A 15,445-nucleotide genomic window follows, 5' to 3' on the forward strand; every position below is an offset into this window, starting at 1 on the left:
TTAAAATCGATTCGTAAATTTGTTGGTGAAATCCTTGAGTCTAAAAAAGAAACTAAAGAATTAACAAACAAGCAAACAGAGGCAAAAACATAGCCCCCATTCAACTTCGCTGGCGGAGGTTATGAACGCCGTTTATGTTTTCCCCGTTCTTCGTTCATTTGTTGAAAAATAAACAGAAGGTTTTTTCATTTTCAATTCAATCTCCAAGTCTGGTGTTTTATTTTATCAAATTTGAGTCGATATAATATGGAAATACGCTGGTATAACTGTTGGAAATACCCTATTGCGTCTTACTTTTACTCGAGTCAATGCACAGAGCTGAGATAAGCCAATTTATGCATTATGAATTAGTCATTCCTTTCGTCAATAACATGTTATTAATAGGACTACATACTTAATATGTATTTAGACAAGGAAAATCATGTTTCTACGACTTCATTCATTCTAATAAATGATTTAATTAAGTAATTTACATAGATTAGACGGGTTCTTCAAATAAGTTTTTTTCTCAAAAAACTTGAGGGGGGATTTGAGTAAAAAATCCCCACCTTCATCAAGAAGGGGAAACAGTTAAGCTGGACGTGTGTCTGAAGGGCGCTGGAGGAAATGATCATTCCCTATATTGATGGAGTAGCCAAGGAAAAAATAACAAATAAGGCCAAAAAAGTGCAGGATGTATTGGCCACAAAATATCCTCACTTTTGGTGCTCGGATTTTTGGCCTACAAACTGCCGGAACCTGAACCCATGCAGTTTCTATCTTTGGGGAGTGTCAAGAATGAGGCCTGGGGCTAGTATCATTTGTGTGTGGAGGCCCTGAAGAAGTCCATTACTCATACGATGGTAATGTTGGATCTACACGAGGTCACTTGTGACTCTATTATCAAGAGATGCGGGTCTTATTATAGATAATTGAACATCTTTAAATGTAGCATTCAAAAAAAAAAAAAATGTTTCCACCCAATCAAATTTATCTAAACCAGCATTTAGTATGAATAAAGATGCCAAAAAAAATAAAATTAGGGGAAATTGTCCATAGGCTATGGCTTGCACTCTATCAAGCAACCATTGTAGTTGGCCATTTTTTTAGATAAGAAGACTATTTTTTTCAGAAAATGTTGCACTTTACAACTTCTAAGACTGTTCCAAATTCAAATCATTGATGAATATTGCTCAAACCTTATATTGCATCATTTTGTACAGCATGGAACATTTTTTATTATAATCTTCACTCAAAATTTTGACAAAAACAAACCTTTTAAGAACGAGTCTCATGCACATTGTACCAACATAAACATGATCTGAAAACTCCTGTTCTTTATCTATAATTTAGTTTAATTGCAGACACGAATTCCAAGAAATGGAATTAAAATACTTTACATTGATATATGTACCTTCAATCTAAGTATAGAAACAAGAATTCGGCAACACTACACTATATAGATCTATACGCAAATATACTAATAATTAACTCCACCCTCTGGGTAAAACCTTGATTCTTAGAATTGTATTGGATAAGAAAGATCTATAAAACACGTCTTTGAAATGTGAGGAGACCAAGAATAGTACATAATGATATGCTAATTAGTAGAAGTTGAACATCATAATAAGGGTAAGGCGTTTTTTGGACAGAGTCTAGGTACATACTTGATCAGAGGAACAACCCATTTTCCTTGGTGTTGTATCAGTCCTTATAGACGTACTGGAAGGGATGTCAGACAACTCACGTGACTCCCTGGCGTTGGTCTCCGCGGCTTTACCTCGCTAACAAATAAAAATACCCTTTCTACTTTGATATCAGCTGTTGATCACCTCCTTCACTTGATACGTCATGCCTATTTCATAATTTATTCTTTTTGACAAATAAACGAAGTAATAAGTTATTAATTATATACGTATGCTTCGTTTCCAAAAAGACAGAATTACAATACCTTGTTGATACCTCGTCCTATATATATATGCATACATGTAAATCCAGTGTGTTTTTAGCTGTCCCGTTAATTTATAATTAGTTAAAGAACGAACTTTATTTTCCTTATCAGTTGTCATTATTATTTAATTCCTGAGTAGTGAACATCCTTTCCTAAATGGATTCAATTATATTCTAAACCTGTTTGAACGTTTGTTTGTACACATAAAAGACGGAACGTAACCCTGAGGATTTGTTGCAGAGATATAATTGTAAGTCCTTGTTGAACTCGGAGTAGAATTGGGGATTAAAATCGGAGGCCCTGTTTATATCCTTTTTTCCTTCCTCCCTTGTCACAGCCGATTGTAACTGATCTAATGAAACGTCATGAGCATTGTACTTTCTCTCCTCCAAAACATTCTTCCAATTGTTATGCCATGGTGATTTTCGTTGTTTGTTTAACATGCTCAGTCAACACTCACTATTTTATTATTTCTATGAAGAAGTTTTGGCTATCATATAGAAATACAAATGTATAGTTGCGCTATTTATAAAATATTACTTGGCAATATTTTAATACAGTTTCGAATAAAATACTAAGTAGGATTTTAATTGTATGAAATATATATATGCAATTCGTTTTAAAAACTTTGGATAAATAATATCACAATGATAGTTTAGGAGTACTTAACGAGATAAATAGCAGTTGGTAGGATTGTCTTTTTTGGCCAATTACAAGATGATTTCGACCCTTTTTTCTCTTTCTTTTTGGAGGAAAGGTTTTGTGATGCAATACAGATAGACATGTCTCATTTACAAAAGGGAAAAAAGTGGCAGGGGGTGGGGGGGGAAGAAAGAAAGATAGAGAAACAATTTTGCGAAACAAAATGAGGCTCCCGAGCATTTGCTTCTTTATAATTCTTATTGTCCATTTGTTTGCATAATTTAGTCTTGTATGAAAAATGTGTAAAAGAATATAACATTTTTGGTTTTGACTTTATCAACAATAAAACTGATTCATATATATTCTCTTTTTTTATTTTGAACAAATTCACTCACTCACATATACTGGTTGATTAAAAACTTGTTTTTTTTAAATCTCCCGCTATGTTTTTTGGGCTTAATATAAGCTGTACGTATCTAATGTTAGATCTCCGGTATAGACCGGTCTTATCAGTCCTTGAGGCCGGTCCTTAAGTACTAGAACTGACAGTAAAAAAGAAGAAATGAAGTTGAGTGATGTCATGAAGGACCGAACTTTATAAGTTTTAGGACTCATATGCAGTAACTTCACTCCAAAATAAGGATTGACACTAACCTAATCTTCCCTTTATTTATCAACTTCTTTCGACCAGCGGCAATAATCAAAGCCTATGAAGGTCGACTTATATTCAATGTTTATAAATTATAAAAATTATCATCCGTAGTAAAAGTAATGCATAGGAATATTAAAAGTTTTTAAAATAACCTAATGATACAAAGACAAAAAATTGAACATAAGAAAATAAATTAATAAAATGTTGATTCTGTCTGGTCCAATGGAGAAAGAGCAACGGATATAATAACAATTACACTACGAACTTCTTCAGTAGAAAAGAAACATTCAGAGAGGAATTGTATCAATAGTTTCCACATGCACTCGACTCAATTCTGGCAGATATAGCAATGCAAAATACGTGTTAGAGCAAGAAGTTATGCCAATATCATCCATGTTGATATGACCTTCATTATTTCGTATCAAATATAATTAATATAAGTATTTCCACCATTATAAAAATTTATAATGTAAGTTTTGTGAGCTGTCGATTTTATTAGACAAAGGAGATGGCTTTATTGCATTGCTGGTGTCAAAAGCAGCCTCTCCGCCCTCACACGGCTCTTTCCAACCACTTTTTTATAGCTCTAGGGACAGTCTCGTGTGAAACCAGGAGATCTTTTGCATAGACTTGAGGGGATCGGCCTGTCTTATTTTCTTTAACCCCTCCAGATCTAGTTTAGACTTTTTGACAGAGCCCTTCTTCCTCTCCAACGTTTTGTACTTGCTAACAGCGTAGACGATGGTGGAGACGCTCAACTGGTTGGAGTATGCGAATGGAAATTCGTCGATCACGTTCACGTTTTGTTTCGTAACTAACTTCTTACGCTTTAACATATGGAAATATAAATTAATTTCAATCACTCAACCTTCATAAATTATTGAATTAATAAGTGCTCTTATTTCAAGGGGCCACCCGGTATATATGTTCAAATAACAAATTTTGATTTCGGGGTAAAGGCTTATGTCATTCAATGATACTTAAAGCTATAAAATGCAACCATCTTTTTTTTTTTGTATTTCTCGTTTTCTAAGAGGCTATTAGTTGATAAATAAAACTGATAGAGATACCATGGTGCAGGATATGAGCCAAGGTCTTTTGTACCTTAGTCCAAAATAAAAAAAAAAACCATTCTGTCAAAAAGAAAAAGAAAATAGAAAATATTAATTTTGAAACTATAACTGTACATGATGGCTCCTTTCATTCCTGAGTAGGGTAATGAGTCCCCTGATTTCGAAATATACGATCTACCTAGATGTACAATACACGCTATTTATTATGGAAAATATATCAAATCCTCGTAGTTCAAATATAAAATACATTCATATGAATATATTGAAATCAGATGAATATCATTGTTATACCTATTAAATAAGGTTTCTTGGGGTTTTTATTTTATTTTTCCAGTATTTTATTTACTCGTTATCCTCATTTGACGCTAATTCTATTTTTACATTAGAGATACAAATAATAAGGGATAGTCTGTCTTCGTACAAAGGGTCTAGAGGTTAAAAGTGAAAGTGAATGAAGTCTTTATAGGTTTATAAATACTCGAAAACCATTTATATTTTATTAATGATCCACCAAATACTCTCAACCGATTTGGAAATCCTATAGAAATGCATCAACACAAAAGCAAGATAAAATCAAAATGTTTGTATATCGTTTTGAAATTAAATATTTAAAGAAATTTATTTTTTAAATATTATATATTTAAAAATGTATAAAGCCAACTGGTGCTTCAGGTAGAAAAATCAATCTCCGACTATTGATATATGTATCGAATCATAAATGGAACAACATTAATTTGATTATATAACTAAAGCTTTAAATTCTAAGCTCTTTCCTAACATTTGTGTCGAACAAGGATATATTAAGACAGGAATTAATCCGATGTGGATCCTCAATTCTCCTTGGAGTCTATCAAGACATGCACCTATAATCTCACAAACAAATCCTCAGTCTTACTTTCCTTCATTAATGATCACATGCACTCGGGGTCACCCTTTATACTTGGATAATATCAGGGACGTCACTAGGCTTTGTGACAAAAATGAGACAATTTTGAATAACTTTTGTAAAAAGAAGAAAATTTGACAAATAATCTTTTTCTTTAAATAGAAAAAACATGTAAAAAGTATATAATAATCACTTGTGCGTGAATGACAAAGTTATAAGCGTAGATCCTTGTTGGATTGAGTGTATAAATGAACATCGAGATCGTTCTAGATAAGTAGTGGGATTTGGGTTGTTTTCCTTGCTCGAAGCTAATCTAATAATACGTCATGACAGCTAAGCTGCGCTTCCCATTCCAATTTTTCAAATTATCAAAATTACCATTTCATTTTTCGAGTTCCTTTGTTATTATATACCGGAAGGTCATAATTGCTACAACCTTAGCAAGCAGGTACCTGTCTATGGACGTATTACACAGAAGGGCGATATCATCTTTTTTCATCGCCCTCCATCCAAAATATCGGGTAAATTTTTAGGTAAGCCATTGGGCACGGAGCGTATATAGCCACTAGGTGTTGGGCTTGAGATTTGGCAAGATCTGAAGGGGATAAAACAATAGTACACCACAGAATAGAGGATACCTAACATTTGAATAATTTTTCATCGGTCGAGTGAATTTTTAAGCTCATGCTTGATCTATTTATGACGTTCCTCTACATACCACAAGGGGGAGCTTGCGTACCATAGTTTCGGAACTAGGTCACTGAAAGGAAGCCGAATTTCTGTTTAAAATTTTTAATTACTCCGCGTCATCATTTTCTAGATATATAAACTTTGGTTTAACCTTGGTTATTCACATTTCATAATGTTTTCAATCATAATTATTGTATAAAACCCTATTGAGTTTTGCTGCAATACAAGGGCTGTGCATCTACCAATTTGTCGGGTCGAACCTTAAATAGTCTATATATTAGTTTATTAGAATCAATCAATAAAATAATTCATATACCAGATGGAAAATTGAACCGTACACACTTGGAAAGAAAAAAGAACCTAGCCTGTCATTCTTTAATCAGACATTAAACAAAAATCGTTTTTCATCTTTTTCTGTTACATAGCCAATGTCGAGGAGATTTACATCTGGACTGTATGATGGCCCCATTCCCTTGTCCCAGCCAGCGATGCTGTAAGCGAAGAAGGTCGGAGCAATTTTCCCAGTGTGAACGGATCTCCCATCTTGTTGAAAGACGACGTTGCCATTCGGGAAACTTGCTAATACCCAGGGGAGCAGGTTGGCCTTAAAAACGTCGATGTACATGGATTCTGTAAGCCTGTAACCCTCTGGGAATTAGATCCGGGGCTTCCTTGAGGGCATCCGTATTTATGATGGACTATTTTTCGGATTCCTCCTTCCTCTCTATAGTTTCGAATGGTTTACCCTCTTCTTAACATTGTTGATCGTACTACGAGCCATTCCCGTCAGCTTAGTTACCTCTGTGGGAGTATTACCCGCACGAAGAAGATACCTAAGCCTTGAATCTTGCTGCGATGACAATTCTCGTCTCATTTAAAAAAATGTAAAAGCAACAGGTGCTTCAGATACATGGCTACCTATAAAATTAAAGAAAGTTATAATTCCCTTACACAAACCCCCTTAAATCAATAATATAATACAAATGAGTAAGTTTCGAGTTTCCACCCAGTACATGGATATAAATATAATATTATGTAGAGGAATTTCTTGATGAATTCTTCAAGTTCATGGAATTGATTTTTCCTCCTCTTGATTATTTTATTGGTTAGGATGTCAGTCAACACTTCCTTTTATCTTCTACAGTTGAGAAATAACTTTCGTGCCGAATAACAGTAGATTAAAATAAACTACAAGAGTGTTACAAATAAAACAACAACTTTTTTTGCATGGTTTTGTATTATTATTGAGCTCTCGTTTCCTTCTTAACATTTTTTAAAAACCAATGTCAAGTTCTTTTTATCAAAGAAGCATCTTGAACCAATGGTAGAAAGAAGAGGAAAAAAATAAATAGACTGGTTCACCTTCAAATTAGAAGAGAAAAAATATCTTTTTTTTTTTTTTTTTTTGCTAATGGATCCTTTAGAACTAAAATAATGAACACAATAGGGTCATGAGCCTTTTTCTTTCTAGATAGAGTTAAAAAAAAACAAAACACAATGTAATTAAATGATTAAAGGGTATACTACAGTACAACCTCAGAACATGATGCAAATTCGTTTAAGACACGTTGCATTCGAGCAAGGCCGACATAAGCTATTACGTAGCCAAAAGGGATTGAATATGATCAAAATTCCATAAGCATAGATTGCAGGAGGGATAGGCAAGGTCCCTTGACCTACAAAACTTATCATTTATATTTTATAGTGGTATTGGAGCTGCTGATACATAGTTTGTACAAAGTGGGGACCCAAAACTCACAGTAGCATGAATAGAACGTTATTTTTATGGAATCAAGATAGAAAAATCAAAAAGTCAATTTGGGCGAAGTTTAAACTACATTTTTTAAGCAATATATCTTCCTTTACAAGCAATAACAGTGTCGGCACGCCGAGTTCTTGACTATGAAGGCCGTGTACATGGCATATCCCGCCATGCCAGCAGCTCGGAGCGAATCCAAATTTGGATTAAAGGTGTGTCAGACATTATTTTCCTAGACAGCACAAACTTTAAAATCCAAGGGGTTGAGGCCAGGGCTAGAGGAGGGTCAAATGGAAGTAGACCAGAAGTCAACCATATTGTTGCTGATGAAGCTTTGGTTCTTCTTGGCTCTATGGGTCTGTGATTGACTTCTGGATGTTGTAGACAGTAAGGACGGAGTTGTCAACGGTCTTTAATCCCTTCCATGTATTGACACCGGAATGGAAGATATATCAAATGAGTTCTCTCTTTTTTGTTGATGATTGCCATTAATACACATGGAGACATTGGATAAAAAACAAAACTTGTTTATTTTTGTTTCAGCTGTCGTTTGATGACATAATGACACCTTATAATAACAAATAACGGCGATAAAATTGTAATTAAAAGATACTACAAGTTTTGGGTCTCTATTTATTTTTGAAAATTCACCGTTATTCACAAAAAAATATTGTTTTAAAACAAAAATCGAGAATTCAATGCTATTTGCAAAAAAATTATTCTTTTTGAAAAAAAAATCAAAAATCTATAACTGCTTACAAAAAATTAAATTTTTTGGAAGAAAAGTTCAAATATTACATTTTTTGGGGAAAAAAACCCAAAAATTCATAATCCCTATTCTCAAAAAATTAAATTTTTTGGATTTCTTTTTTTAAATCACACACGTTCACAAAAAAAAAAATTGGAAAAAAATTTCAAAAATTGAATTTCAAATACAAAATTTTTTGTAAAAAACTTTCAAATATTAAATTTTCTTCAGAAAAATTTCCAAATTGTATAGCTATTCACAGAAAATTAAATTTTTTTTTTTAAATTTCAAATATTACATTTTCTAATAAAGAGCAAAAATTCCTTAATTTGGGGGAGGGGCTACAGTCCCTCTGGCCCACCGCCTGCAAACGCCCTTGATTATTTCCATTCTGTACTCTTTTGATATTAATTCTATTTTGACATATTTATAAAAGGACAATTTTGAATGTCAAACATTCATAAAATATTGCAATACTCTTTTGCAGAAAATAAAACAATATTAACATCTTCCATTGGGATTATATATTTGTCTCGAATGATATCTACAACCTCATAAGATTTAATAATTCATAATTCTGTCGTTATACTAGGAGTCATCATCCTCTTTCTGTGTGTGTATCTTCCTTGCCTGAATTTATGTACATATTACCAACATTGATGTATGCTGCCTATATCTAACAAAGAAGTTGGCTATACATATATAGTAGGCATTTAACATATATATATATAGACCTATGTATACCGGTTACCTATGATAACTCTTACACACTTAAAAATTAATATTTTTAAATTAAAAATTGACTTTTATGTACCGGGCGTTCGAAAAGGGTTTTACCATCTACCGAGTGGTCCATTAAAATCTCAAGACTTTAAATTATAAATTCAATAAGTTATAGTTTATTAATTAACAATAGAATTTCAACAAAATTAATACTGCAAATGTATGTGTGTCTGAGCTCTATTAATCATTAATGTAGCCGTCCTTTGCGTCAATGATGGCCTCCAGGGGGAGGCGGAAGACCTAGTACCTACAAGAGGTTTTGCTGGCTGACAGCGGCTTTGAGGGCCTCAGTGTTTGGATGATGGGCACTCCAGACCTTCCCCTCAACATGCACCCCAGAAGGTGTTGTCTAGGGGAGTTGCCATCAGGGCTATAGGGATCTAAAAGTGTTGAAAAAGAGTTAATTTTTGCATTTTGTTTTTCAATAATATTCCAAAAATCTAAGCCCTCCTAAAATATAATCCTACAGGCCCCTCAAAACAACCCACCCTAACATATATGTACCATGGCTCAAAATATGTCTAAAAGTCTCTGGCCTTGGATATATGCATAGACATAATATAATTAACCTTTTATAGGCATCTAAAAATACTTTCAATGCAGCAAGCATCATTTTGACTCTCTATCAAAAAAGTTTTATTTATGAATGAATCCGCTACATACATGTTTATGTGATTTAATTATTCAACCTTTGGGTGAGCTGAAAATTGCACTTAAAATATCTTAAATTCCTCATCACAATAAAATCTATGCGAAACGCATAGATTTTATGCTAGAGAAGGGTCATATCGGAGTTCATAATGTATTTTAAATCAAATAAATATTTTAAACTATAGATTATAATTAGATATGATAGTTAGATAGATTATGGACCCGAAATGAGCTCAAAAGAATTATAAAGACTCAAACCGGACTCGCTGAAAATATTCATGGACTTTGACTTGTGAGGAAAGAGCAGTCCTTCTGAATGTCAGTTTTAAGGACCGGTCCGAAGGACTGGCATGCCCGGTTCTAAACTAGACTGGACCGAATAAATATAGATTGACTCAACACTACATGTATATCGCATGTATGTGAAAAATAATGGAATCCAGGAGAGAAATAAATTTATTACTAAATAACAGTGGAAAAATTAGAAACTTTCCCACTGAGAACTAACTATGAGTTTCCATGATTTTGAGAATAAATCAAGTCTGTACCTATATAATACCAAGTAAAATTCGAGCTCACATGTTTCTTAGTTTTCGACAAGTCTCCGGAAAAATGATGACTCAGGTACTACTACACCAATGAGCTCTGGTTATAGATATGTACTATGCCTCGAACGAAATGATTTCAGTTTGAGAAAAATCAGTAATCCTGCAACATTTTTCGATTATTGACGGTATTTTAATAAATATTTTATTCTTTAGTACAAAAATATAAAAGTATCACACAAAACTTATAAGTCAATCAAATATGTCTATGAAATATGTGGCCGTATGTATAAAGCAAATCAAAGTGCGCAAATTGGAGCTCTATAACGTCATGATTACTTGAATCGATGTTGAGTTATTAAACAGACACATTTCTCAGCTTTCATTCTCTGTATTATTGGTTGCAATACGTCAAGAAACAAGGATAGTGGAGGCCCAAATTCAACAGACTGTACTTCCTCTACACCCCCATTACTCTGGTGTAATAGGTTGTGAAGCCCTGGTTGGATACCAACAACCCAAAATGGAATTACTTTAGGCAACATGTCTCAGCACCTGGCCGTAACAATTCAAGCTTGATGTAAGGAAAACCTCACCTATTTCTGTCCACCAAACTTTTTGCCTACCTCAACAGCGGACTGTTCACCACTGGACTACAGAATATGGGGCTTTGTGGAGAGCAAGGTATAAATAGTACCCTGCCACAACGTTAATTCCCTGAACAGCTCTGTTGAGAAGGAGTGGGCTGATATGTCCAATGACTACGCCATCAAGGTGTGCAAAGCCTTCAGGCCATGGTGGCCGTAAAAGGAGGGCATTTTGAGAATAGGTTGTTGATATTATAAGGTATAGTTATAATTAGAAAACCTACTGGTACTAGGTACATGTCGTTTTGAGGAAGTTGATTTAAATGTTACGGTAAAAAACAATTCGATTTGCTGACACAGACATTGTTTGATATAAAAAATTAAATAGGTATTTTCTCCTTTTGCTGATTTTTGTTCAGGGTAGTTTATATATTGACACACCACATATATATAAGGTATTCCGACATGTACATAATATGTAGATTGATTGAAATAGTCTAGTTGAATACTTGTTTGCAAAGAGGCGAGCCATTTTTGTTTGTACTTTGGTACGACTTTGTCAGAGATTCACGCTCTTTGTAGGGTGTCTTTTTAATCATAGATCATTTAGATTAAAGTAGAGAATACACTTTACTTTTTTAAGAATTATTCGTTGGTAAGGAGATGATGATATCTCTATTCTATAATATGTACTTATGTGTAGGAAACAAAGGAAAAAGTCATATTGGTCACGCTATATGACCTTGAAAGTTAAGTATGTTAAAACAACCATATAGATGGATACATACATACACAAAACCAGACTAAAAGCTCAAAAACAAAGAATTTATTCAAATAAACATTAAAGGAACACAAGAGAAGATATCCTACCTAGAAGTGGTATCAATAAGATAAAATGTCTCCATTTCAGACATCTTCTTTTGGTGTGTATGTAAGCAGAATATGTGTTTCCTTTGTGAATATATGCATGGATCAAAAGTAATTCCGGGTTTGCTTGATTAAACAGGATTTGCTATCCATCAATGATCATGTGAAAAATATTAGCATTACTGATGATGTGTAGAGAAGTATTAAATTAAATAGATAGAAATAAATATATCTAGTATTTTTTCAGTCATAATTGATTTGGTCCAGCCCAATCTTAGGACAGGTCCTATCAGTCCTAAGGACTGACGGTCCTTAAGTCGTAAGTCCAAAGTAATAGAACAGACTATTAAAAAAATAGTGTAGTGACGTCATGTAAGTCCAAACTATATCAGTTTTAGGACCTATATGCTGGACAGGACTGAACTGGACCTGAACTGGACCTGATCGTTGGACAGGACTATTTGGACAGGACCAGGACTCTCGTCTCCTCCCTCTTATAGCTGATCTAAAGAAACGTCATGACATCCAAGCTGCTCTCCTCGAAAACAAACAATTTAAATTGTCAGGGCTACCATGTTAATTTTCGGTTTATAAATTAGCTGTTTTTCCTCTAAATTTAGTGTGGATTACATTTGTATTAAAAAAGCACAAATTATCATTAATTTCTATCAACAAAATATTCTAATCTATCCTTTTGGGTGATCCGGAAGTTGCACCTAAAGTAGCTCAAAAAGATAGCACCAATTAAAGAATGAGAAATGGTCTCCTAAATCAGATAAAAATTTAAACTATCGTTAAAACTCTCGAGTATCTTAACTTATCCCACCAAATACGTCGATTGAATATTTGCCTGTAGGTACAGGATCAGGACTAAAAAATTAGTATCCTCTTCGACGCCGTTTAGCCTCACTTCTAAAATCTTCTACTTGGTGCCATTCAAAAGAGCTAACAAATAGTTAAAATTTGATGTTTGTTTTGTTTTTGTGCGATCAAAAATGTCCGAGCAACAAGCAAAATAGCAGACGATGTGCGATCTCGTCCGCGTACAAGTCGATCTCCGACAAAAAGATCTTCGTAGGGGACGCTGTTCTGAACAGGAGAATTGATCGCTTATTGGCTGAATCGAGAGCTCAGTTCAAGGGAACTTTCAGGACTAAATATTAATCTTAGGTCATGTTCCTCGGCGTCGTGCGTCCGACGGCAGCAACATGCTTCCCTACTTCTTTAAGGCCAACAAGAAAATAAACACAGACGTCTACTACAAGGTTCTCAGTTACCATGTTTTTCTGTGGTTGAAGAGCACGTTCCCTATGGACATCTATGTGATTACTCAAGACGGCGCCAGGCACACACATCCAAGTAGGTGAAGCATTTCTTCAGGAGAACATGGCTGCATTCTGGGCGCCAAACTTCTGGCCTTCGTCCTCATCCGACGTGAGCCCCCTGGACTTTTCTGTTTGGTGCGTCTTAGAGGGCATGACAAACAAGACTTCTCATCCGAATGTCGATGCCCTGAAGGCCGTGATCAGGAAGGAGTGAAATAACTTGTCCTCGAACTTCATCAAGAACAGCCATGATTCTGTTCGTTCCTGTATTGAAGTCATGAGTCAGAATGGAGGGCAATTTATTGAATAAAAAGTGTATAATTTTTTTGAATTAACAACTATTGATTCAAAAGCTTGCCATAAAAATGGCACAAATTATAAATATGTAGAAGTGAAAACGGCTTTTAAAATTTCCCAATGTTTGAGTCCTCATCGTCAATTTCCATCAACAAATTATACTTATTGATCCTTTGGTTGAGCTGCAAATTGTGAGAAATTGATGTATTTCTTGGTTAAAAAGAGACATATTGGGGCCTATATATGTCTTTTAAATCGAATAAAGGTTCAAAACTATACCTAAAAAATTTTATTATACCCACTTAGCCCAAAAATTTGAATATGCAGCCTCTAATTTACTCCAATATATCTATTAAATAACTGGGTGTATGTATATATTTAGTTAAAAAAATTAATTGGGATTTTCTCCTCTTTTTGATTTTTGCTCAAGATAGTTTTTATGTTGACGCACAAAATATGCAGTTTAAACCTGTATTAAAAACAAAACTGCACTAAATGTAATCATCTCTTCTTACTGTTTTGACCTTCAAATGCCCGTTTCTACCCCGTTGCAAATTCCTAAATAAAATATTGTCCACAATTACATAATATTTATATACCTAACGTCCCACAATATTCATGGGACATTTAGCTATAAAACAATTAAGCATTATATATATATATATATGAAATTCGCAATGAAATTCATTAGTACCTAAATATATCGACTCTCAAAACCAAGGGATTTAATATTGTTAGGACAAATGTTTTAAAATGAAAGTTGTTGTTTACTTAAATGAGTTTCTATAGAAAACAATCCTCTTGCGGGAAAATAATACAACTCCCTAAATGATAATTTTTCAAAAGCCAGTAATTGTACCTTACATTATCCAGAGTAATTAGGAATTGATTAAAATACAAATTTTACATTATTAATAAAGAAAATAACTCTCCAAAAAGTAATCTGTCTTACTCTCCGTTTTTCATACGAGTAGACTAGAATATAGTTACTTAATACTTAGATGTTATCTCCTTAAGAATGAAAGAATAATAATAATAGTTTCAGAAAATAATAAAATATGACGTCATGAGTGATGAGATAGTGAGTACTTTAACTGTCTGATCCTTATCCACCCACACTCGATGCTACATGCAAAACCCCAATGAAACTACATTAATTTGACTACATTGTTTTTTCTTAGATAAAAATTACGTAAATAGTATACATCAGGGAACACTATGTGCACTATATATACACGCTCGATGCTACTTGCAAAACACCTGCGTTATTTCAAAATATGGCATCCAGTCACACTCGAGCTGCAAGTCTGGAGTCCCATCTCTCTACATTACACAATTATTACTATTTCATTTCATCCCCATTCTAATATTAGAAAATAACCTAAAGTTGGTCAAGAAAAAATGAGTATGGGTACCACATATCATAAATGATCCTTTGCACAAAATAAGCAAACAAGCTAAAGCTTAGCGTTCTTCCTCATTCAAATTCACACAAGTTACATATATCAAGTTGCTTTTTTAAAGAAATAATAATCCTTGACCTTCAAGTATGTTACTTATCGACCTTTTTGTCCATTTACCCTTAACTAAAATTTCCTTCCCTCATTTTAATCGTGCCAATTTTTTATTTTTTTATCTCTACTTCATATTTAAATGATTATAAATAAACCCTTTTATAAGCTTTTCATTGTAGACTCATGGACAAATATATTTGTATAAAATTAAATACCTAATGGCGCGTCAACATAAAAACAACCTTGAACAAAAATCATGAGATAGGAAAAAACCAATATATTTTAGTTCATCATAACTATACTGCCCAATATACATATATTTTTTTTTTTTTGGGGGGGGGGGGCATTTTTTTTCCAAATTTTTTGAAAAAAAATTTAAAATCCATAACTATACATAAAATATTTCAAAAAATAATTTCCAATGTTAAATTTTTGGCACAAAAATTTCACATTTTTTATTCAAAAATCCGCAGCTGTTCACAAAAAAAATTAATCT

At 33.6% G+C, this 15,445-nt stretch overlaps 1 long non-coding RNA gene across 1 annotated transcript; it reads right to left on the reverse strand.

The window, feature by feature from the left end:
• Positions 1 to 4,957: 4,957 nt before the first annotated feature.
• Positions 4,958 to 7,213, reverse strand: LOC121113953 (uncharacterized). The gene is made up of 3 exons (XR_005863174.2): positions 6,855 to 7,213; positions 6,190 to 6,791; positions 4,958 to 6,133 (listed from the first exon to the last, which is right to left on the reverse strand). It is a non-coding gene; the product is annotated as an uncharacterized lncRNA (long non-coding RNA).
• Between the last annotated feature and the right edge of the window lie 8,232 nt (positions 7,214 to 15,445).

Source organism: Lepeophtheirus salmonis, chromosome 3 (assembly GCF_016086655.4).
Source record: "Lepeophtheirus salmonis chromosome 3, UVic_Lsal_1.4, whole genome shotgun sequence".
In the NCBI taxonomy this organism is placed as follows: domain Eukaryota; kingdom Metazoa; phylum Arthropoda; class Copepoda; order Siphonostomatoida; family Caligidae; genus Lepeophtheirus; species Lepeophtheirus salmonis.